Here is a 24303-nt window from a genome sequence, read left to right as displayed (position 1 = left end):
ATTTATCAATTTTTCTCATGCTTAAAATGTCATTTTTCTGTCCTCCTTGCTTTTGAGTGTCTCTCAGATGACTATATAGTCACTGTTGGGATGACCTACTCTCATCCATTTTCCTCTCATATCCCATCCATCAAAGCTGTCGCGACGTGAGTATAACATCAGTGAAAATAGACTGCATTCGAGGACTCTGTGATCCTGTCTTGCCACTTGATAATAAGTTTTCTTTAAGCGACACTGATGTAACTGCTCAAGGAGTTGGACATGATGTCTGAGAGAGTAGAGGTGGAGAGTGTGAAGAGCTCGGTAGGCTGGGGAGAGGAACCATGCAACTTCAGGTAGGGCTTAATTTTCCCAGTCAGTAGTCCAGTGCCCAGTAGACTTTTGATGTTATTCTATGCAGAATAAGCAAGTAATTCAACAGACAAGTAATTCCCTTCTATTTTCCTGTTTTCCCATCTTCTAAACTTTAATTAAAATATTCAAGTTTTTTCCAAGCCCTTGAAAAAATCAGAGTGAATGGTTCATCTGTTTTAGGCAATCAGAGTCATTATGTTCCTTGTGCTTTGAGAACTTATAATTATTCCCTGATATTTTCACTGAACGATTTAGTTAAATTCCATTTTTGTCTTTTTATAAGGAAAGAATAATAGTTCTTCAGTTATGCTATTTTCAGCATTCTCCTTCTTCCATTCTATGGATTATCTAGTCTTGTAATTTTCTAATCATATTGCCTGGGTTTTGATGGGGATTAGACATCCTGAAATCAAAGATATAATCTATTTTTTCTAGCATTATTTCTTTATGGTCTCTTCCCAGACATTTCCTGTGGGAGGACTTCTGGGAAAATTTTCCCAAAGATAATTTAGGTCCATCTGAATTTAGGACAAGATCTTTCTTCCTGTTAGCCACATGTCAACCAGTGGCACACTTTTCTTTCTGCCATCCCTAGGCCAGTGGCTATGACTTTCCACTGCTCTTCCAACAATTTTAAGAATGAAAAGGGGGTCAAAGGATGTTGGGAGAGAAGAGCAGAAGGGTAGGCAGTATGATAAGTAATTGGTCTGGAGGAAAGAGCACAGGCCTGGGAGCTAGATGACCTGGATTCTAATCTTTGCTCCAACACTTCCCTGCTGTTTGACCTTGGGCAAATAATTAAACTTCCCTGTGCCTTAGTTTCCTCATTTGTAAAATGGGTCTTCAGTGTTTTTTCTCCCTTTAAGCTGTGAGCCCCAGGTCAAACAAGGACTGTGTCTGACCTGATTATCTTGTTTCTACTCCAGTACTTAGTATAGTTGTTGATGTTGTCTTATGCTGTCAAGTTATGTCCAACCCATAATGACTGAATGGACATATCTCTCCCAAAACTCACCACCTCCATCTGTAATCGTTCTGGTAGTGGATCCATAGAGTTTTCTTGGTAAAAATATGGAACCATTGCCTCCTTCCATGCAGTAAACTTGAGTCTCTGCCGTCGACTGTCTCCCATGCTGCTGCTGCCCAGCACAGGTGAGTTTTGTCTTGTAGCAGATTACCTTCCAGTCGCTAGCCATTGCCCAAGCTAGGACTGGTATGAGTATGCTTCTGCTTGACTCACCTTTCCATAGTCAAGACTGGTAGAGTACTGGAAACTCTCCAGGTGCAACCCTGAGAGGACATTTAATATAATGCCTGGCACATAATAATCACTTAATAATACCACAATTATTATCATTATTACTATTATTTCTAGGCCCAGCTGAAAGATGTAGCTTCAAAGCTCTCCACAACCCTGTCCCCAGCTACCTCACCACCCTTCTCTCCTTGTATTCCCCAGCCTACACACTCCGGTCCTCAGCCACTAACCTTCTTACTGTACCTCTTTCTCACCTGTCCCGCTGTTGACCTCTGGCCCATGTCCTACCTCTGTCCTAAAATGCCCTCCTTTCTCAAGTCCGCCAAATAATCACACTTCCCCTCTTCAAAGCCCTACTGAAGGCTCACATCTTTCAGGAGGCCTTCCCAGACGAAGCCCCCCTTTTCCTCAGCTCCCCCCCCTCCATCTCACCCTGACTCGCTCCCTTTGCTTTACCCCTCCTACCTGCCCCACAGCACTTGTACATATCTATAATTCTATTTATTTATATTAATGCCTGTTTTACATGTTCTGATGTATATATATCCATATCTATATATCTATAATTATATTTATATTGATGCTATTGATGCCTGTTTACTTGTTTTGATATCCGTCAACACCCTTCTAAACTGTGAGCCCATTGTGGGCAGGGATTGTCTTTGTTACTGAATTGTACTTTCCACAAGTGCTTAATACAGTGCTCTGCACAAAGTAAGTGCTCAATAAAAACGATTGAATGAATGAATGTAGCCTACATAAGGGAAGTACATTTCATTTCTCTAACTGACTTTTCAGTTGGGACAGTAGTGTCATCAAGCTGAGGCAGTGTTCACAGTAATGATAGTCCAGGGCAATAGTGGAGAATACAGAGATTGTTATCTTCTAAGACTTGAATCCATAAGCTATGTCTTTCTTGGCCTTTAAAAAGCCTTGGGCCCAGAGGTGATATATAGGTGATATATTTGAAGTGAAGCTTTTTGTTCCCACTCAGGCTACTTGGTTTCCAAACACAACCCCTTCTTGCCTTCCTTTTCTTTTTAAATTCTTCCTTTGGTATCTAATCATTTTCCTGGTTCTTTCTGTAGTTCTTCTGAGCAGGGCTATTCCATTGTCTCTGACTCCTTGAAATATAATTGAGCTATAAATCCATGGCAAAACATATAACAGAACCATTACTTTTATAGTTCCCATCTCCAGAGAATTGCAAACTGCAGCGAGATTGCAACACCCACTGATTGGTTTGTAGAAAGTTCTCAGAGAATCAAAAAATATTTTCTAGATTTTGAGCACGATAACATGCCACTAGGTGGTAGCAAAAAACCACTTTATAATTAGTGTATAGCATGTCCCAAATCCCGGACAAGCTTGTTAGGCCTGGAAATCTAGCTTTGGATTTTTAGCTGCTGAAAAAGTAATTATGTTTCAGACCCACATAGATTTGGATCCCCAAGTTTTCATTATTCATTCGAGTTTAAATTTATCCATTTTCATCCTCAAAATGCATTTTAGATGGACTAGAGTATCGCATTTTAACAAAAAGGAGTGATTCTCCCAAAATCAACACAAATGTGTTCCTCAAAACATTACCATCAAGATGAGCTATGACCTGTTTATCTGGCTAAATCTTCCAAGATGATCTGATTAGCAGCTGCAATGTCTTGATGCATCTTCCATTGTCCAAGAGGCTTAAACTACAATAATTACTGGCCTAGGAACAAGGGCAGGGGAAGAAAGAGATGCAACAATTGGATAACCTGGATCCTACCCTTCCAGGAACTCTGTCCCTCTCTACTTACACTATCCCCTCTGGAGCCTCCCTATCCCCCCACTTCTCTTTCCCCTTGGAGGGCAACAGACAAGCAGCTGGGTGTTATAAAGAGGAATGCCCCAGGTGACAGGACCCTGCCCAAGGAGTTGGGGTGTTCAATTCAGTTAATAATAATGTTGGTATTTGTTAAGTGCTTACTACTTGCCAAGCACCATTCTAAGCACGGGGTAAATACAAAGTAATCAGGTTGTCCCACCTAGGGCTCACAGTCATTATCCCATTTCGCATATGAGGTAACTGAGGCACAGAGAAGTTAAGTGACTTGCCCAAGATCACACAGCTGACAAGCTGTGGAGCCGGGATTAGAACACATGACCTCTGAATCCCAAGCCCATGCTCTTTCCACTAAGCCATGCAGCTTCTCTATTTATTGAGTACTTACTGTGTGGAAAACACTGTACTAATTGCTTGGGAAAGTGGAATTGTGAGGCTTGTGGGAGTCTGGTGGTAATAGCAGCAAAAGCTTTCCATGTTCAGTCATGAAAAGATGAGCATGGTGGGGCAATGGGGCTGGACATGAGGAAGGATACTGATTTAGATCACATCTCTTCCAAGAAGTCGTCCCCTATTAAACCTGCATTTCCTCAGTTTCCTATTCCTTCTGCAGTGTCTATGCACTTGCATCTGTGACCTTTGGGCATTTGATATTCATACCACCCTCAACTCCACAGGAATTATGTATGTAACTTTAAATTATACATTATAAATTATTTATCTATTTATATTAAAGTCTGTCTCCCCTCTCAGGTGTAAGGTCACTGTGGGCTGGGAATGTGTCTGCCAACTCTGCTGTACTGTCTCAAGCATTTAGTATAGTGCTCTGAACATAGTAAATGCTCAATAAATACTACTGATCGACTGATTATTTTTTTCAGAAACATTCTCTCTGTCTCTTTCTCCATCTGTGTCACTATGATTTCACAGCATCAGAAGATTGGCAAATATTCAAGTCAATCAGGTACTATCTGCAGTAACCAATCAGAGGATGCAGCATATAAATGCATCATAAATAATTATCTTGAACTGGGTGGAGGATCAGATTTGGAGGTGGAGGATGATCAGATTAGAGAAGCAGCATTGCTCAATGGAAAGAGCCTGGGCTTCGGAGTCAGAGGTCATGGGTTCGACTCCCGGCTCTGCCACTTGTCAGGTCTGTGACTGTGGGCAAGTCACTTAACTTCTCTGTGCCTCAGTTACCTCATCTGTAAAATGGGGATTAACTGTGAGCCTCATGTGGGACGACCTGATTACCCTGTATCTCCCCCAGCGCTTAGAACAGTGCTCTGCACATAGTAAGCGCTTAACAAATACCAACATTATTATTTGCATGCCTAGGGATGCCCGTAAATCCAATCCAATTCAGCCATTTGCACCTGAATCAGGTACCCCTCTGCTTGCATCTGGTAGTTTCTTTTTCTGCATTTTTTAAGCCTAACTTTTCAACCATGGTGATAGATGAAGTTCCTCAAATTAGCTTTCTGGATTACTCAAAATCATTGTTATCATTATTAGCATTAGTAATAAAACTGATTTTTGTTCAGCCCTTACCATGAGCCAAACACTGTATTAAGTTCCAATAGTGAGATCCAACACAGTCCCTCTCCTTCATGTAGCTCACAATCTAAAACAGAGGGAGGGAGAACAGGTATTTTATCACTATTTTGCAGATGAGGGAACTCCGGCCCAGAGAAGTTAAGTGACTTGCACAAGATCACAAGCAGGCAAGTAGCAAAGCTGGATTACAACCAGAGTCTCCTGACTCCCAGTCCTGTGCTCTTTTCACAGGCCAGGCAATCCTTGCTAAATAGCTAACCAAAAATAAAAGAAGTAGAAGCAAGCATCAAGCATTTCTAATACCAAGCAAAGGCAGAAATCAGCATGAAGCCATTGAGACTCACTCCTTGATAAATCATACACAAGCTCAAGTTAACATATCACAGCAGCCTGACGTTAATGATAATATCACAATAATAACTGTGGCATTTGGGAAGTACTTACTACATGCAAAGTTCTGGAATAAATACAATATAAGTAGATCTAGACCAAACAGCATGGCTTAGTGAATAGAACACGGGCCTGGCAGTTAGAAGGACCTGGGTTCTAATCCTAGATACACCATGTGTCTCCTGTGTGACATTAGGCAAGACACATAACTTCTCTGGACCTCAGTTGCCTCATCTGTAAAATGGGGATTAAGACTGTGAGCCTTATGTGGGACAGGGATTGTGTCCAACCTGATTAACTCGTATCTCTCCCATTGTTTAGAACAGTGCCTAGCACATAGTAAGCACTTACCACATACCATAATTATCAATATTACTATTACATGGAGCTCAGAGTCAGAGGGAGAACATGTATTGTACCCCCATTTAACATGTGAGATAACTGAGATAGAGAAGATAAGTGACTTGCCAAAGGTAAAACAGCAAGCAGTTGGCAGGTAGAGGCAGGATTAGAACCCAGATTCTCTGATTCCCAAGCCCATGATTTATTCACTAACCCAAACTTCTTTTCCACCCCAGTGTTTGAGTCTAGAGGACTCCATGTCCACAGCCTCTTCCCATCAGTCCCAGTTCATTCAATAATATTTATTGAATGCCGCCTCAGACAGAGCACAGTACTATCTTCTTGGTAGATTATCATAAAATTTTAAAAAACATGTTCCCTTCCCTCTAGGAGAGTACTCTATTTTGCCTTTCCTCAGGCACCTCAGGTTATTCCTCTAATCCCAACCTACTTTTAGAACCTCATTATGTTCTGTCTGCCATTGAAGATTGATTGATTTTTGATTGATTGTTTCATTCTCTCCCTGTGGAACAAATTAAAATCCTCAGGTCAGATTTCTCCCTGCAAAGGCTTCCTTGATGCCCTCATGTAACCTTTTTCTAGGTTTATGCATCCCTATAATTCCAGGACTAATATTAGCCCATCAGCAGCCTTGTCAGGGGTAAGGAGAGAGTCATAGCTTTCTATCCTTCTTCCTGGCCCTCTCCTCAATGTAAGGGGAAGATCCTGCAGTCATTGGGCCCATGGAAGATGCCCCTTTGGCCCAGTGGTGGGAGTGGTTCTGCCCTATGTCCACTTTCTTCTGTTCCCCAAACCACTCAGCCTAGAGAACACAATGAGTCAGATGTCACAGGTATGCTCAGAGCCAACTCACAAAATCGTTGCCATGAAAATCAAAACAAATGAAATGCAGAAGTAAACATAATAACAATAATAACAATGTTGGTATTTGTTAAGCACTTACTATGTGCAGAGAACTGTTCTAAGCGCTGGGGTAGATAAAGTGTAATCATATGTGGAGTATTTCATTAGCCCTGTGTCAACTTGCTCTTCAGAGTTTCCTTTTAGGACTTGCACAAGTGGAGCCATACTTACTGTCATGGCCGATTTAATTGGTGGCAGGTGACTGAAACTGATTGGATTATTGTTGTTCTTGTGAAATTTGTGCAGGAGACTGAACCTTGGAAACACCATGTCTGTGGTCTTGCAGCCTGGGGTAGTACCTCCTTTTCAATGCATTGTTCTGCCTGAGGTTACTGGATCTGTGCCTACTCTCTGTGGTTTTCCACTTTGGAATAAGCCATCAAATTATTGACAATTTCCTTTCCAATTTTTCTTCCTAATAATCCCTTGTGAAAGCAGCAATGAATGGACGTAGTTCATTACATTTAGTGTTAACCATAGCAATTAGTTGATACTGTGATCATAGTTGAGAATCCAAAATGACTTCTATAGTGGATCCAAACCTCAGTGACACACTGATGGTTGCACATTAGCATAACTTTTTAGATCTTCTCTTTTGTTATGGAACTTGATGGTCCCACTATCACCTGCTGACCTTTTATGTCTTGTTTGTCTTCTTTGCCTATATTGTTATGGACTGTTTAGGTAGAAAAATTATTTTTAATGGGATTTGTTAAATACTTACTCTGACCTAGGCACTGTACTAATCAGGTTGGAAAGGCCCTGTCCCATCTAGTGTTCATAGTCTTAATCCCCATTTTACAGATAATAATAATAACTGTGGCATTTGTTCAGAGTTTACTATGTGCCAGGCACAATATTAAACACTGGGGTAGATACAAGCAAATCGGCTTGTTCCCGGTCCCTTTCACTCTCAATCCCCATTTTACAGATGAGGTGAGACCCAGAGAAGTGAAGTGACTTGCCCAAGGTCACACAGCAGACAAATAGCAGAGTCAGGAATAGAACCCATGACCTTCTGACTCCCAGGCCTGTGCTCTTTCCACTATTCCATGATGGGGTAACAGGCACAGAGAAGTTAAGTGACTTGCCCAGGGTAAAACAGCAGACAAGTGAGTCCTGTGAGTCTCAGGCCCTTGTTCTTTCCACTAAGGCACACTGTTTCTTGTTCTGTGTTTCTTTTGTGCTGTCAAAGAAAAATCTTTGGTTGCATATATAAATTTCCAGGTGTGGACTGGTGAATGAGCTAAGCTTTGTTGAGGTTTATCATCCATTATTAGAAGCAGTGTGACTCAGTGGAAAGAGCATGGGCTTGGGAGTCAGAGGTCATGGATTCAAATCCTGACTCAGCTGCTTGTCAGCTGTGTGACTTTGGGCAAGTCACAACTTCTCTGTGCCTCAGTTACCTCATCTGTAAAATGGGGATTAAGACTGTGTGCCCCACATGGCACAACCTGATCACCCTGTATCCTTGTATCCAGCGCTTAGAACAGTGCTGTGCACATAGTAAGCACTTAACAAATGCTATCATTATTATTATTATCCAGTCATTTATCCATTGTATGCTGCCAATCCTCCAGGTGCTTCATAATCATTTGTATCTCTTTCTGAAAATATGCTTTAAGAGCAGACCCATCAGAATACAGCAATACCACTATTCCCATGATTGTGTCAAGGACTCTTGAAGATGGGTGAGCCAGCTTCAGATGCTAGAGAGAAAGCCACCTCAGACTGGAGAGTTAGATAAGAGAAGCCTCTTAACTCTTCTGGGACTTTCTGTTCAGAGCTTGGGTTATGGGACAAAATTTCAAGATATGTTGATTGCAAAATTAACATGATTAGAAGATGACATTTATCATTAGTATTTACTCAGCATACTCATGACATATGGCTGGGCTGATTTTGCAAAATGTCCTGCATGGCATTATTACATTAGGCTATGCTTCCTATTTAAATGTGTGACTCCATGTGAATTGGGTCACCACCCTAGAGAGGCATCCCCACTTTTTTTTCCCACCTCAGGGGAGCCAAATGACAACAACTGGTCCTGATAACGTTCATAGCCTTTTGCGTTGGAAGAATTCCCTTGGGAGTGAATCCTTCTAGATCTCTCATTACATTTTCAAACATAATGGCATCTGTTAGGTTCACAGGACTGGACCTACCACATTGTTCTGTTCTACTCTGATAGTGAAGTAGAACGGATTAGCCAGGGAACTTGCAACTCTGACTTCACTGCCTTAAATGCCCCTCATGGAGTTGCCTAATGATCTTGGTGAACTAAATGAGGCAGCCAAATTTGCTTAGCAGTTGCCAAAGTCCTTGTCTGTTTGTGTTAATTCTTTTTGTAAGACCTACAGGAACAGTATAGAGGAAAGGCTTGGTGTTCCTTTCTGTAAAGATCATGTCTCCTGGGCACTGTGTTGATCTGAAGCCATAGTTTTAGATGTGGAATAACAGCTTGGCTTTGATCAAACTTAGACTACCACAGTCTCAAGATAAAACTCTACCCTTCTTTAGCCCTCTGTTGTAATAATGCTATTGAATGTTAATACTGTCAACTCTAAAAACAGTCTCTTGCTTTGCAATAGAATTCTGGTTTTCTGATCTATTAATCAATCAATTAATGGTATTTCTATGGAGATGGTACTCAAATCTACATCTCCTCCTGACCCTTCTCCCTCCCTCCAGGCTCCCATCTCTTATTCAACCCATCTATTTAATCTGTCACCAAATCCTGTCGGTTCCATCCTCACAGCATCGCTAAAATGTGCCCTTTCTTCTTCATGCTAACTGCTACCTTGTTAATACAGTCACTCATCTTATGCTTCCTAGATTACTGTATTAGTCTCCTTGACCTCCCAACTTCCTGTCTCTCCCCACTCCAGTCCATACTTCATCCACTGTCCAGATCATCTTTCTATAAAAATGTTTACAACACATCATCTCCCTCCTCAAAAATCTCCTGTGGTTGCCCACCCACCCCCGTATTAAACAAAAATTCCTCACCATTGCCTTTAGAGCAATCCATCACCTTGCTGTCTCCTACCTCACTTCACTTCTCTCCTTCTACAGCCTAGCTTGCATACTTTGCTCTTCTAGTACTAACCTTCTCACTGTGCCTCAGTCTCACTTGACTTGCCGCCGACCCCTTGGCCCACGTCCTGCCTCTGGCCTGGAAGGCCTTCCCTTCTCAAATCCAGCAGACAATTACTCTCCCCTCGTCAAAGCCTTATTGAAAGCACATCTCCTCCAAGAGGCCTTCCCAGACTAAGCCCCACTCATCCCATCTCCACTACTTGTCTGCTGTGTGACCTTGGGCAAGTCATTTAACTTCTCTGTGCCTCAGTTACCTCATCTGTAAAATGGGGATTAAGACTGTGAGCCCCACATGGGACAATCTGATTACCTGGTATCTTCCCTAGCACTTAAAACAGTGCTTGGCACATAGTAAGTGCTTAACAAATACCATAATTATTAATTATTATGATTATTATTTTCCCTATCTTCCACTCCCTTCTGTGTCACCCTGACTTGCTCCCTTTGCTCTCCTCATCCCCCACCAGTCCCTCAGCACTTATGTACATATCTATAATTTCATTTATTTGTATTGTTGTCCATCTCCCCACCTCTAGACTATAAATTCATTGTCTACAGGGCATATCACTGTTTATTGTTGTACTTTCCTTTCCCAAGCACTTAGTACAATGCTCTGCACAGAGTAAGCACTTAATAAATACAATTGAATGAATGAGTGAACAAATGATTGAGCACATATTACGTGCAGAGCACTGCAATAAGTGCTTGGGAGAGTACGATAGAATAAGTGATACAGAATTGTTGGATACATTTCCTGCCCATAACGAGCTTACAGTCTAGAGGGAAGGATAAATCTGAAAAGTCGTGTATGTGCTCTGAGCAGCATGTATGCATTGTATTTTTGCAGTGGGCATAGGCTCCCACTGCATAGCCATTGTATGCCAACACTGTGGTTGTGTTTTAGTGCAAGTCACCCCTCAAGTAGAAATAATACAGTTCATCAGGAGATAAAAGAACATCTCAAATAATGTAATAGTCATAGTCTTCTGGAAAGTAACAGGGACAAATAGAGAAGCAGCTTGGCCTAGTGGCTAGAGTATGGGCCTGGGTGTCAGAAGGATCTGGGTTCTAATCACAGCTCCACCCCTTGCCTGCTGTGTGAAATTGGGCAAGTCACTTAACTTCTCAGTGCTTCAGTTACCTAATCTATAAAGTGGGGCTTAAGATGGTGCCCCCAAGTGGGACAGGAACTGTATCAGTCAGTCAATCGTATTTATTGAGCACCTACTAGATACAGAGCACTGTACTAAGCACTTGGGAGAGTAACAATAAACAGTCCCAGCCCACATTAAGCTAATAGTCTACAGGAAAAGACAGACATTAATGTAAATAAATAAATATAGATACATACATACGTAAGTACTATGGGGTAGGGATGGGGGTGAATAAAGGGAGAGAGTCAGAGTGACACAGAAGGGAGTAGGAGAAGAGGAAATGAAGGCTTAGTGAAGGAAGGCCTCTTGGAGGAAATGTGCTTTTAAAAAGGCTTTGAAAGTGGAGAGAGTGTAGAATATGAGGAGGGAGGGCATTCCAGGCCAGAGGCAGGACGTGGGTGAAAAGTCCATGGCGAGATAGATGAGATCAAGGTACAGTGAGAAGGTTAACATTTGAGAAACAAAGTGTGTGGTCTAGCTTGTCATAGGAGAGTAATGAGGTGAGGAAAGGGGGCAAGGTGATTGAGTGCTTTAAAGCCAATGGTGAAGAGTTTCTGTTTGATACAGAGGTAGATAGGCAACCACTGGAGTTTCTTGTGGTGAGGGGAAACATGACGTGATCATTTCTGTAGAAAAATGATCCAAGTAGCAGAATGAAGTATGGACTGGAATAGGGAGAGACTGGAGGCTGAGAGGTCAGCAAGGAGGATGACACTAATCAATACAGAATGGATAAATACTGGGATTAACATGGTAAAAGATTGTTTGGAGAGGAAAAGGCAGATTTTAGTGATGTTGTAAAGGTAGAATTGAGAGGATTTCATGATGAATTAAATATGTGTGTTGAATGACAGAGAGCAGTCAAGGATAACGCCAAGGTTAAGAGCTTGTGAGAAAGGAAGGAAGGTAATGCCATCTACAGTGATGGGAAAGTGATGAGGAGGACAGGACTTGGGTGGGAAGATAAGAAGTCTGTTTTAGACATGTTATGTTTAAAGTGACAGCAGGACATCCAAGAAGAGATGTCTTGAATGTAGGAGGAAATGCGAGAATGCAGAGAGAGAGAGAGAGAGAGATCAGGGCTGGAGATGTAGATGTAGGTACCATCTGTAAAAAATTGGTAGTTGAAGTCATATGAGCGAATGAGTTCCCCAAGAGATTAGGTATTAGGTATTAAGAGATGGAGAATAATAATAATAATAATGTTGATATTTGTTAAGCACTTACTATGTGCAGAGCACTGTTCTAAGTGCTGGGGTAGATACAGGGTAATCAGGTTGTCCCACATGAGGCTCACAGTCTTCATCCCCATTTTACAGCTGAGGGAACTGAGGCACAGAGAAGTTAAGTGACTTGCCCACAGTCACACAGCTGCCAAGAGGCAGAGCCGGTGTTTGAACCCATGACCTCTGATGCCCAAACCCGTGCTCTTTCCACTGAGCCACGCTGCTTCCCAGAATTAAATCTTGAGGGAACCCCACAAGTAGGGGGGGTGGGAGGAAGAGGAGGAGCCCATGAAAGAGACTGAGAATGAATAGCCAGAGAATTAGGAGGAGAACCAGGAGACAACAGTGTCAGTGAAGTCGAGGTTGGATAACGTTTCCAAGATTAAGAGGCAGTCAACAATGTTGAAGGCAGCTGAGAGGTTGAGGAGGATTTACTGAGTGCTTAGTACAGTTCCTGCCACACATTAACAAATACTATAAAAATAATTTAAAAAGACTTGATCTGCAGCAATGAGAATCAGGTGTTAACTTGAGAATTTGTCTAAAAGTTAAATTAGATGTGCCAAATTGCCTAGACTCAGGTGAGTGTCAGCTGAACATATGTCAGCAAAGCTTTAATAGAGAACCAATCAATCGATCAATGGTATTTATTGAGTGCTTACTATGTGCAGAGCACTGTACTAAGTACTTGGGAGAGCACAATACAACAGAATTAGTAGACATATTTCCTGCACATAGTGAGTTTACAGTCTACAGGGTCTAGACAGTCTAGATAGTCTGCAATCTTCGGTCTAGAAAATGATTTTGGAAATTTAAATGTTCATAGAATAATGTTTAAATGTTTAATTGTTTAAATTGTTAAATTCTAAAGTGTTTAACTTAGCACTTACAGGGATTTTTCAAACGTATGCTGAGTACACCTTCCCAAGTCAGTCAGTCAATCATGTTTATTGAGCACTTACTGTGTGTAAGGCACTGCTTGAGATAGTACAATATAATAATATAACCACCACGTTCCCTGCCCACAAATAAGCTTGTAGACTAGAGGGACAGTTCTCTCGCCTATGGAGAAGCATCATTAGGGGATAGATTTATAATTCACATTCTATACCCTTGGGTTGACTATGATGTGACTGACAAATGGATGATCTTACACCTGATTCTGAAAGCAAAATCACTTTGCTACCTTCTTAGCACATGTGTCTCACAGCAATAATAAATAGCATGAAGAGAAAGAAATATTCCATAGCAACCTGGATAAGCTCAACAACTGGACTCCACAACTGTCCAGCAGATCATCATGTGGGATTTCAGTACATTCATTCAATAATATTTATTGAGCGCTTACTATGTGCAGAGCACTGTACTAAGCATTTGGAATGTACAAATCAGCAACAGATAGAGACAGTCCTTGCCCTTTGACGGGCTTACAGTCTAATCGGGGCAGACAGGCAGACAAGAACAATGGCAATAGAGTCAAGGGGAAGAACATCTCATAAAAACAATGGCAAATAAATAGAATCAGGGTGATGTACATCTCATTAAACAAAATAAATAGGGTGATGAAGATATATACAGATGAGCGGACGAGTACAGTGCTGAGGGGGTGAAACGGGAGAGGGGGAGGACGAGAGGGTTTAGCTGCGGAGAGGTGAAGTGGGGAGGGTAGAGGGAGCAGAGGGAAATTGTATTGTTAATCACTTATTAAAACACTGGCTAGCTAATGCTGCTGAATCATGGAGAAAAGTATTTGGGCCCAAAAAACTAAACAGAAATGGTATACTTGTACATGGAAAATGTGCTTAACACCAGCACATAATACCCTATGCTATATTCTTCAAAATGCACAACTTTTATCTGTGAAAAAGGTAGCTATTTCAGAGTGACATGTGAATGGAAATTAGAAATCGCTACAGTGCAGGAGCTTCTGTTTAAGTTAATTCAGAGTCTAGCATAGGGACATGTTCAGGTAGGCCTTTGGTAAACACCTTTAGATGCTTGATGTGTGAACACTTCCAGCAAAAACTCTGCTAATGAGCCAGAAACTAGATAGACAAATGTGGCTTCACTATGACTATTACACTTTTGATTTCTATATGTTAATCTTGTTTTAGGGAAATGTGACCAGATTCATTCATTTATTCATTCAATCATATTTATTGAGCACTTACTGTGTGCAGAGCACTGAACTAAGCGTTTGGGAAAGTACAATCAACAATAAACAGTCACATTCCCTGCCCACAGTGAGCTTACAGTCTAGAGGGGGGAAGACAGACATCAATATGAATAAATAAAATTGCAAGATATGTATATAAGTGCTGTGGGTCTGGAAGGGGGGAGAGCAAAGGGAGCAAGTTAGGGTGACACCGAAGGGAGAGGAAGTTGCGGAAAAATGGGGCTCCGTCTAGGAAGGCCTCTTAATGGTGGTATTTGTTAAGGGCTTACTATGTGCAAAGCACTGTTCTAAGCACTGGGGGGATACAAGGGGATCAGGTTGTCCCACGTGGGGCTCACAGTCATAATCCTCATTTTACAGATGAGGTAAGTGGGGCACAGAGACGTTAAGTGACTTGCCCAAAGTCATACAGCTGGCAAGCGGTGGAGCTAGGATTCGAATCCATGACCTCTGACCTCTTGCAGGAGATGTGCCTTCAAAAAGGCTTTGAAGAGGGGGAGAGTAATTGTCAGATTTGAAGATGGAGGGCATTCAAGGCAAGAGGCAGGACATGGGCCAGGGGTCGGCGGTGAGACAGGTGAGACCGAGGCACAAGTGAGAAGGTTAGCACTAGAGGAGTGAAGTATGCAGGCTGAACTGTAGAAGGAGAGAAGTGAAATGAGGTAGGAGGGGGCAAGGTGATGGAGATGTCCAGGGGCCCTCATGGTCATGAATTTCTGTATATGGAGAAGAACTTGCCTAATCTTAGAAGAACTATAAGACAGACCAACGTTTTGATCCTTTTTGTCCTAGTGCTTTAGTAAATGAAGATGTCCAATCAATTGTTATGTTTATTACATGCTGACTGTATGTAGGGAGATGTACTAAGTGCTTGGAAGGGTACACTATAAGAGAATGAATGGGTAGACACGTTTCCTGTCCACAGGGAGCTTACATTTTGGATTATGTTACAAATATCCTTCCAACACAACAATATGTTAGCAATAAATGGTATGGTGCAAGTCATTAAAAATAGTTTATAGAGAAGGTTTGAATTTGAAATTCTTTCCAGGAAGAAGATGCTCAGGATTTGACCCAAAAAGAACACAGTTTTTTTTGCATTTGCACAGTGTTAAGATCTCATGAGTAAATTAACTTTCAGTCAGAAAAAGGATGAGCTAAATATGCAATGGTAAGCAGGCATACTTTTGTACTTGGTAATAGAGGAAAAGATTATCATCTGGGAAAGATTAGGCATTGATTGAAATTAACCTATTTTAACCACAAACTGGAAATTTTTCTTGTCTTTTTAGTTTGACAACAGAGATTGATCACCTGGGCTAAGTAATCATAACAAATGAATGTTTGTAGCTGGTACCTTTAATTAGTTGCTGATTTAATGATAGATTTAGATTTGCTAAAGAACAACTGAGGGCATCAATTAATTCATATCTAAATTATGACTTAAGAACCCAATTTTCATTTGTCACTTCTCATCACATCACTGCACATTTCTACCCCAAGTGAAGCTGCTTTTTTTTTTTAAGATATTGGGACACTGTAGGGAAGGAATATGGAATAATATGAGGATTGGAATGATTATGATGATTTACTTATTGGGTGCTTTCACCACTTTAAGGAGTCTGCCTGATAGGCCATTCATCTAAATTAAATAAGACAAAAATGATATATCCCACAGAAGTATAGTCTCTTGAGCAGGCAGTGTTCTGAGTGTTTGGAATTCTGAATTCAAGCTCTCCTTTGACTTTTGGCTGTAAGTATAATCTTGGGGAAAGCCAGCTTCTCTTTGCATCAGTTTATTCCCCAATAATATGGGCATGATATCTGCCTTTGTTTAAGTCTATGTTTGCCTCCATCTGCCTGTTTTTCTCTCAGGATTTGCATTAGGCTAAATATGAACAAGCCTTTGGGACTATTTCATCTTTGAAAGAAAGGGATATTCAGCTTCAATTTGAGAAATAGGATGATTTAAGGGAAAGAAAGTGAAAATCAGAATCAGGACACCGGATTCTAATTCTGGCTCTGCCATTTACCTGCTGGTTGATCTTGAACAAATTGCTTAATGACTCTTTCCGGGTGCATGATCAGTCTATAGTTTGCTTATCTGTGACACCCATGAAACTCATCTGTCTTTCAATAGTGATACACATTGAATGTAAATTAAATCATTTCAGATGGAATTGGTTACCAAAAGGGAATATGGAATCACTTTCCCTTTTTAATAACAGGATTTTAATAACAGGATAGTTTTTCACCAGACTTGGAGGGTTAAAAGTCATGTTGTCTTGCAGTCATAGAAGGATAACCTCTCATAGTCTCTCTCCTTCCAAACTTACAGTCAGTGTGGTGGAGTAGAAAGCACTAGCCTGGGAACCAAAGGACCTGTGTTTTAATCCCAGCTCTGCTACTTGTCTGCTGTGAGACCTTGGGCAAATCACCTATCTTTTCTGCAAATGGGGAATTGAATACCTGTTCTCCCTCCTACTTAAACTGTGAGCCCCATATGGGACCTGATTATCTAGCTTACTGCTAGGCATAGAGTGAACACTTAAAAATTCCACAATTATTATTAATAGAAAGACCAAGGAGGAATGTTGAGACAGTTTGGAAATTCTTAACATCTACTTTGCCTTAGATTAATGTCTAGATGGAAGTCCCTTTATGATGCTGGTTCTGTAGAATAATAGGATTTTGTTGGGAACTTTGATTTGGATCTGGTTGTGACTATTTAGGAAGCCTAGATTCACATTTGGATCTGCAAAATGGCACTTCCTTGGAGGTTTTGTTGATATACCCAGGCTTAAATGTATTTGCCTTTGTACATAGCCAAACAATCCAGATTGCATTTTATCCAATAACAACTCTACTTTCATGTAGTTTAATGTAGTTTCAACATTTTAAGTGAAAATTCTGTTCCCAATACAGCACTGGCTAGAATAGCTTACTCTTACTCTTCTTTTTGATCATAAGTAAGGGTTTACCAAGGAATAGTTTTTGAAGAGCTAATTTTCTAGGTGAGGCTATGATAAACCACCACAAATTTTCAATGATTTAAACAACAAATGATAAGACTCTACAAACATTTAGTGCTACAAAACCATCTCCTGGTTCAGTGAAAAGCTGGCAGAAGAGGAAAGTGATTAATTGAATCATCCTCGGGGGCAGATGGAGAAATATTGCCTTTCCTTTAGCATTTATAGTTCTTGTCCAAAATTGGGGTGGGCAGGATTTCTGATTAATAAGAAGTTAGGTGTATGTGGCGGATCCCAAATAATCAAGCTTGGAAACCAATCACATTTAAGATTTGCAGTAGTCCCAGGAAACTGAGACTTCTTGCTGAACCAGTGTGTCTGCACTGCTGCCAAATTTCGCTCCTAATAAGTCACTGCTCTGAAGAGTTATAAATACACAAAAACTACCCTGTAGAGCATGAATGTATTTTCAAATCCTATCACCTGCTAGGTGACTAAAATAAGACTAACCAAGTTTCAGTACTTTTCCTGACTTTATTGAATTGGAAAAATAACATTTGTATATTGCTTGAGGGCCAATCACCCTAGAAAAGCAACTGACACATGCTTTTGTCGCCATGGTGCTTTCTGCCTGACGACAAATAAATGTGCAATCTGTGCCCATCTCCAAAAGTGAGCTGGAAAAATTAAACTGGCAATTTTCTGGCTCTAAAGTAATCAAAATGGTGGTGATCAATGCAGGAAACGACTAACAAGATAAACTAGTATCAGCTCCTGATAAATATTTAACAGATGTGGTCCAAAACCCACTGCCAGCTGGAAGGGGGAAAAAGCTATATTTCACAGTTGTGATATAATTATTGGCTAAGCCTCTGCAAGCAAGGCAGTGACATTGGCTCACTTTACTGGAAAAAAAATCTTAGCTTGGCATCAGAATTAACTTTCATCCAGCAGGCTGTGACTTTGCCCTTCATTTGACCCAATCTATTAGCTTTAAACACCCGGAGACAATACTGTCTGTGGGAAATAGGATTGGGAGAAGAAAATTTGATCTTCCCAAAGAGTATCTCTTCTCTGAAAAGTAGATACTTACCTCTGCCTATACAAAATATAGGTTTCTAGGAAGAGGGCATATAGATTCATTATGTAAATTGCTAAATTAATTCCCCTTGCCTTGTAGAATTTCAAACAATATTCCTTGCACAAACAATGTTTTGAAAAAAATGAATTTTCAGTCAATCAAGGTAGTTATTGAACAATTCTTATATGCAGGACACTGAACTAATCGTTTGGGGAAGTAAATACAATAGAGTTGGTAGACATAATATCTGCCCATCAGGACTCTACAGGGGGAGACAGCCATTAAAATAAATAACAGATCATGGAAATAGAGAATAAGGATATGCAGATAAGTACTGTGGGGATGGAATGAGTATCAAGATAATTAAAAGGTACTTAAATATCAAGGAATGAGTATCAAGGTACATCAGAACATAGGCATCATAGATTGTAGTGCATATAAAGGAAATTATGACATAGTCAGGGCACTCTGGCTGGAGTTGTGATTTTAGGAAACTTTTGAAGGTGGGAAGAGAGGTGGACTGTCAGGAATGAAGGGGAAGGGAGTTCTAGAATAATAGGAGGTTGTGAGTTGGTGATTGGATAGATGAGATTGAGATCAAGGTACAGAGAATAGTTTGGCATTAGAGTGAAGTGTGGAAATTTTGATTGCGATAGGAAATTGGTCAGGTAAAATAGCAGGGAGAGAGCTGATCTGAGTGCTTTACAGGCAACACTATGGAGTTCACTGTAACTAGATGTATAGATTTTCAACATTCATTTCAACATTTTCATTCATTCATTCATTCAATGAATGAAGCCTATTGATAAATGTCTTAAATATATTTCCACTTTGTGTGAACGTAAAGATATTGCATTACTGCTCTGAAATGTTTGTTCTGAATAGGCTCTGTCTCTGCTTTTAATTACTGTTGCTTCTTGCACTTGATACTATATGTGGTCGAAGAACAGACTTTTTGTCTGGTGGACCTTTCCCTCATCGGAACCTCTTCCGTACTCTATGAATGATACTAAAGGATTTCTACCAAGATAAATGCCTTAGTTTCTGCAGCCGACTGTTAGCTGTGGTTAGACAAGGTGCGGGTGATGCAGGAGGAAGACAGAGAAGAGGATTTGAACTCTGTGTTTTCTTGTCTCTTGCAAACTTTGGATAAGGAAACCAATAGGTTTCTCGTCTCCATTTTAAAGGTCAGGATGAGTATATCCTTGGCATTAATTTAATTTTCCAAGACTCTCTCTGTGGAACCTGCATTTTGAGGGGAAACTCCCTAAGAAGCAGTTAGTCCTAAGGGATAACTTCCTGAAATTATAGACTCAAAATTACAGAAAATTCCAGTCTTGTCCTCTTTTCCTACCACTGTCATGCTCTGCACATAGTAAGTGCTCAATAAATATGATTGATTGATTGACTGATAATTTTTCTTACCCTTACAGATAGTGCCTAAGCTCACACCACTCATCTTTTCCCTCACTACCATATCTGGCTTGCACAGAGAGGAGAGGCATCCTTAGTTAGGTCACCTCCCCTTATAATCTACCAAAGGAAGTGAAGGAAGACTGGGAAGACTGGCAGGGATCATGTCTTTCTATTTGATCATATTTTCCCCAGCCCTTAGCACAGTGCTCTGCATACAGAAGTCCCTCAGTAAATGCTACTGATTGATAGATCTTTTTTCAAAAGTTTTTTCAGTTCCTTAGGTCCCATTCCAATGGCCTGCAAACAGAATTTGCATGTGATTCCATTAATATTGCATAAACCTTGCTATTATCGAGTCAGATCAATCTTGTATCCAGTCCAGTGTTCTCCCGCCAACAATGGCAACCAATGTTTGGAGCAGCCTTGGGGTGGCTGCCCTCTTTAACATTCATCCTAATTGTTAGGGATGAACCATCTAACATTCCTGAGTTTCTAGTAATCATTAGGGAGCACTCATCCATTAATTTAGCCAAACTCTTCTTGGAGCTGATATTTTCTGCCTGCACAACTTCCTGTGATAATGACTTCCATATGCTCACCACCCATGTGTGAGGAAGGGTTTCCTTTTGTTTGTTTTAAACCTACTTACTGTTAGCAGATAGCAACAATAATGGGCCAGAGTCTATTTTACATTTAATCATTGTCAGCTATTCCTCATAATATCCCTGGGAAGTAGGCCAGTTTAATTTTATACATTTTAAATGGAGAATAGTAATCATGTAATGAGAATAAGAAAGTCATATTTGAAACTTCAGAACTCTTTAAGCATATTACACAGGGCTCTGCCGTTTAGTCAAGTAAATTGTCTTCATAGTCAGGAGAACTGGCTGAAATCAATTGTGTAATGTGTATAAAACATGGACCCCTGAGAATTTCTTTAAGCAGACCGAAACACTTTAGTGACAATCCCTCCAAGAGCTGATTTAAAACTCCCTAGAACTGTGGATCATAGTTGAATTTAAATGTGAAGGAGGAAATGCCTTTGGCCATTTGATATGGCTGTAAATTGTGTTTTCCCGTAGATAATTGAGGCCTTCCATCTTCCCAAGATTAGGTTCAAAATGGCTAGCATATAATGTAATATCTCTTAGACAAGTCACAGATCATGGGAATATGAGACTTGTAGCTATAAGGGTCTATGGGAAGTTTACCAAAATCTGAGGCCCTGCTAATTGTCATTTTCTAGCAGCTTGATAAGAATATACAAAATATTTATCAGCCTTCTATCCTTCTGGGTGACGAGAGAGCGAGCAATTTGTTTCTCCCAAAGTCTAATTTTACCCATATATTCTTTCCCAGTATTTAGGATAATGCTTTGAAGTGCTTATTAAATACCATTACTATTGCTAAATATAAATGCATATAAAGTTAGAAGTGTGCACATGTCTCTAGGTTTTGAAGATGGTGAGATTTGTATCCACCATGTTTACAAGTATGACTCACAAAAGATTGATGACAGACCAGCAATCTCATGCACCTCACACATGTTGACATTTTCTTTGGTTGTGGCTGCCCTGACAGGTGCCTTTGACAGAAGGATAACCTACCTGCTGACACTGGAAGACCAAAAGCAAGGAAGACAAAGGAAACTTTTTAAGGATATAATAAAAGAAAGCTTCAGTAAATGCTGCTTCCTAGCTAAAAGCAAGGCATTTTTTAGAGCAGATGGACCAGAGTGGTGCACTGCAATCAAGAAAGTAAAGCCTCGCTTGGAGCAGAAATTTTGCAAGGCTAATGGGAAAAGGAGGCAAAAGTGAAAACAGCACCATGTGCAGCAAGCAACAAATATGTCAACACAATGAGGAAGGCTTTTGCTATGTGAACAGTCAGGTCAGGAGCAAGGATCCTACAGTGACATTTTCAGGCACACATGAACACAGATTGTGAATTTTACCAACAGTGGCATCAAGAAAAAAAGTGCAGATAGATGAGTAACCAAGATATTTTAAAGAATCCTGGGGATGAGATGTCTATTTAATCTATCATTAAAAGTGGCAACCTCATTTTAGCCTAAGGAATTCTAAAATCTAATAGAAAATTATCAGATTTCCATTGATCTTCACTAAGTAAGCTCATTGTGGACAGAAAACTTATCTAATATATTATATTGTAGTCTCCCAAACACTTGGTACAGTGCACTGCAATAGAGTAGGCATTCATTAAACATAATTGACTGATATAAAAGAGGTTGAACAGTTTGAATTGGCAAGCAAAAATATCCACTCTCTTGCAGAAACATTAAAATAACAGAATGGAAAGGAAAATAAAATGTTTGCATTTCATCTTGTTGCTGTAGTATACTTTTCCCATTTAACTCAAAGGAATTCTGAGTTCCTTTGAATGGGCTCACTCTCCAGAGATTTCTTACTGAAGATTAGATGCTGTCTGTCATCCTAATAATCAATCATTTATTCCCTTGATAATACTGTTCAAGTCACACAGTTCAGATAAGGACATTCTTTAGTTTCTTGTCTTCTTTTAAATTGTCTTTTTCTGAAGACTTATTTTTTTCAGGTCTGGGGTACATCCTGTTATCAGCAGTGTTTTATACACCTACAGTTGTGTTTTATACCCCTAGAGAAGCAGCGTGGCTCAGTGGGAAGAACCCGGGCTTGGAAGTCAGAGGTCATGGGTTCTAATCCCAGCTCTGCCGCTTGTCAGCTCTGTGACTTTGGGCAAGTCATTTAACTTCTCTGTGCCTCAGTGACCTCATCTGTAAAATGGGGATTAAGACTGTGAGTCCCACATGGGACATCCTGATCAGCTTGTATCCCTTCTAGCACTTAGAACAGTGCTTTGCACATAGTAAGCGTTTAACAAATACCACCATTATTATTATTATTATTATTATACAACCCAAGATGCTGTACAAGGAAGAGACAGGAATAACCAATCAGTCAATAAATGGTATTTATTGGATGATTTCTGTGTGCAGAACACTGTACTAAGCACTTGGGAGAGTATAGTGCAAGAGAGTTGGTAGATGTAATCCCTGCCCACAAGGAGTTTAGAGTCTACAGGGGAGATATTAAAATAGATTAGGGATAAGGGAAATATGAGTACAAGAATACTTGCATAAATATTGTGGGGCTGGGATGAGTATCAAAGTGCTTAAGCATTCTCATCCTCACTCCACCACTTGTTGGCTGTGTGATCTTGGGCAAGTCACTTTACTTCTCTGTGCCTCAATTACCTCATCTGTAAATTGGGGTTTAAAACCTCATCCCTCTGACTTGGATTGTGAACCCAATGTGGCACAGGGACTGTGTCAAGCTTGACGATCTTGTATCTACCCTAGTTCCTGGAACAGTGTCTGTCACATAGTAAGTACTTCACAAATGCCATTAAAAAAGGGTTACACAACCAATTTCAGAGTCTACACAGAGGGCAGGGTAGATAGAGGAAATTAGGGGCAAGTGCTGTACAAGGAAAACCTAATGTGGGAGGTGTAAGACTTTGAAGATGGGGAGAGTGGTGACCTATTGGAAATGAAGAGGGAGGGAGTTCTAGGCTAGAGTGGGGACATGAGCAAGGGGCCAGTTGAGATCTAAGTTCACTACGCACTTAGTACAGGAATACATTCCAAGTGCTTGGTACAGTGCTCTGCACATAGTAAGCGCTCAGTAAATACTATTGAATGAATGTATGAATGAATGAATGAATGAATAAATAAATAAATGAATGAATGAGGAGTAAAGTGTGTGGACTGGGTTGTAGCAGAAGATTACAAAAAAAGGGAGAAAGGGCAGAGGTAACAAAGTACCTTAGAACTGATGGTAAAGAGTTTGAGTTTGATGCAGAATTCGTTGGACAACCACTGAAGATTTTTGAAAAGGAAGGAGTTATGGATTGAATGTTTTCTTTAGAAAAATGTTCTGGGCAGTAGGGTGAAGTTAGTACAAAATATGATTGATTGATTGATTGATTGAAGTTTAACTAGTGGAGAGAAAAACAGGAGATGCGGGGATTAGCAAAGAGGATGATGCAGTAGTGGAGGCTGGATATGAAAATGGATATGGAAATCCTTGGACCAGTGTTTTAGCTATTTGGATGGAGAGTAAGGAACAGAGTCTAGAGATGTTTTGAATGGGCTCCAGTGTGCCCTACTGAGGAGCGTAAGGTCAAAGGAGATGCCTGAGCTGACAGGCTCCTGAACATCTCTGGAGACACCTGCTGTGTGACCATGGGCAAGTCATTTAAGTTCTCTGTGCCCATTCCTTCATCCACAAAACAGGTATAAAATACCTAGTCTCCCTCTTTCTCAGATTATGAGAACCATGAGGGACAGACTGTGTCCAACCTGATTATCTTGTCTTTATCCCAAGGCTTAATATAGTGCCTGGTGCATAGTAAGCGATTAATGAATACCACAGGGATTATTACCTCCAAGAAGTAATAATGTGAGAAGCAGCTTGGCTTAGTGGGAAGAGCACGGGTTTGGGAGTCAGAGGTCATGGGTTCTAATC

The sequence above is a fragment of the Ornithorhynchus anatinus genome, chromosome 1 (assembly GCF_004115215.2).
Source record: "Ornithorhynchus anatinus isolate Pmale09 chromosome 1, mOrnAna1.pri.v4, whole genome shotgun sequence".
Classification (NCBI taxonomy): Eukaryota; Metazoa; Chordata; class Mammalia; order Monotremata; family Ornithorhynchidae; genus Ornithorhynchus; species Ornithorhynchus anatinus.
Note: the sequence above shows the minus strand (reverse complement) of the source record.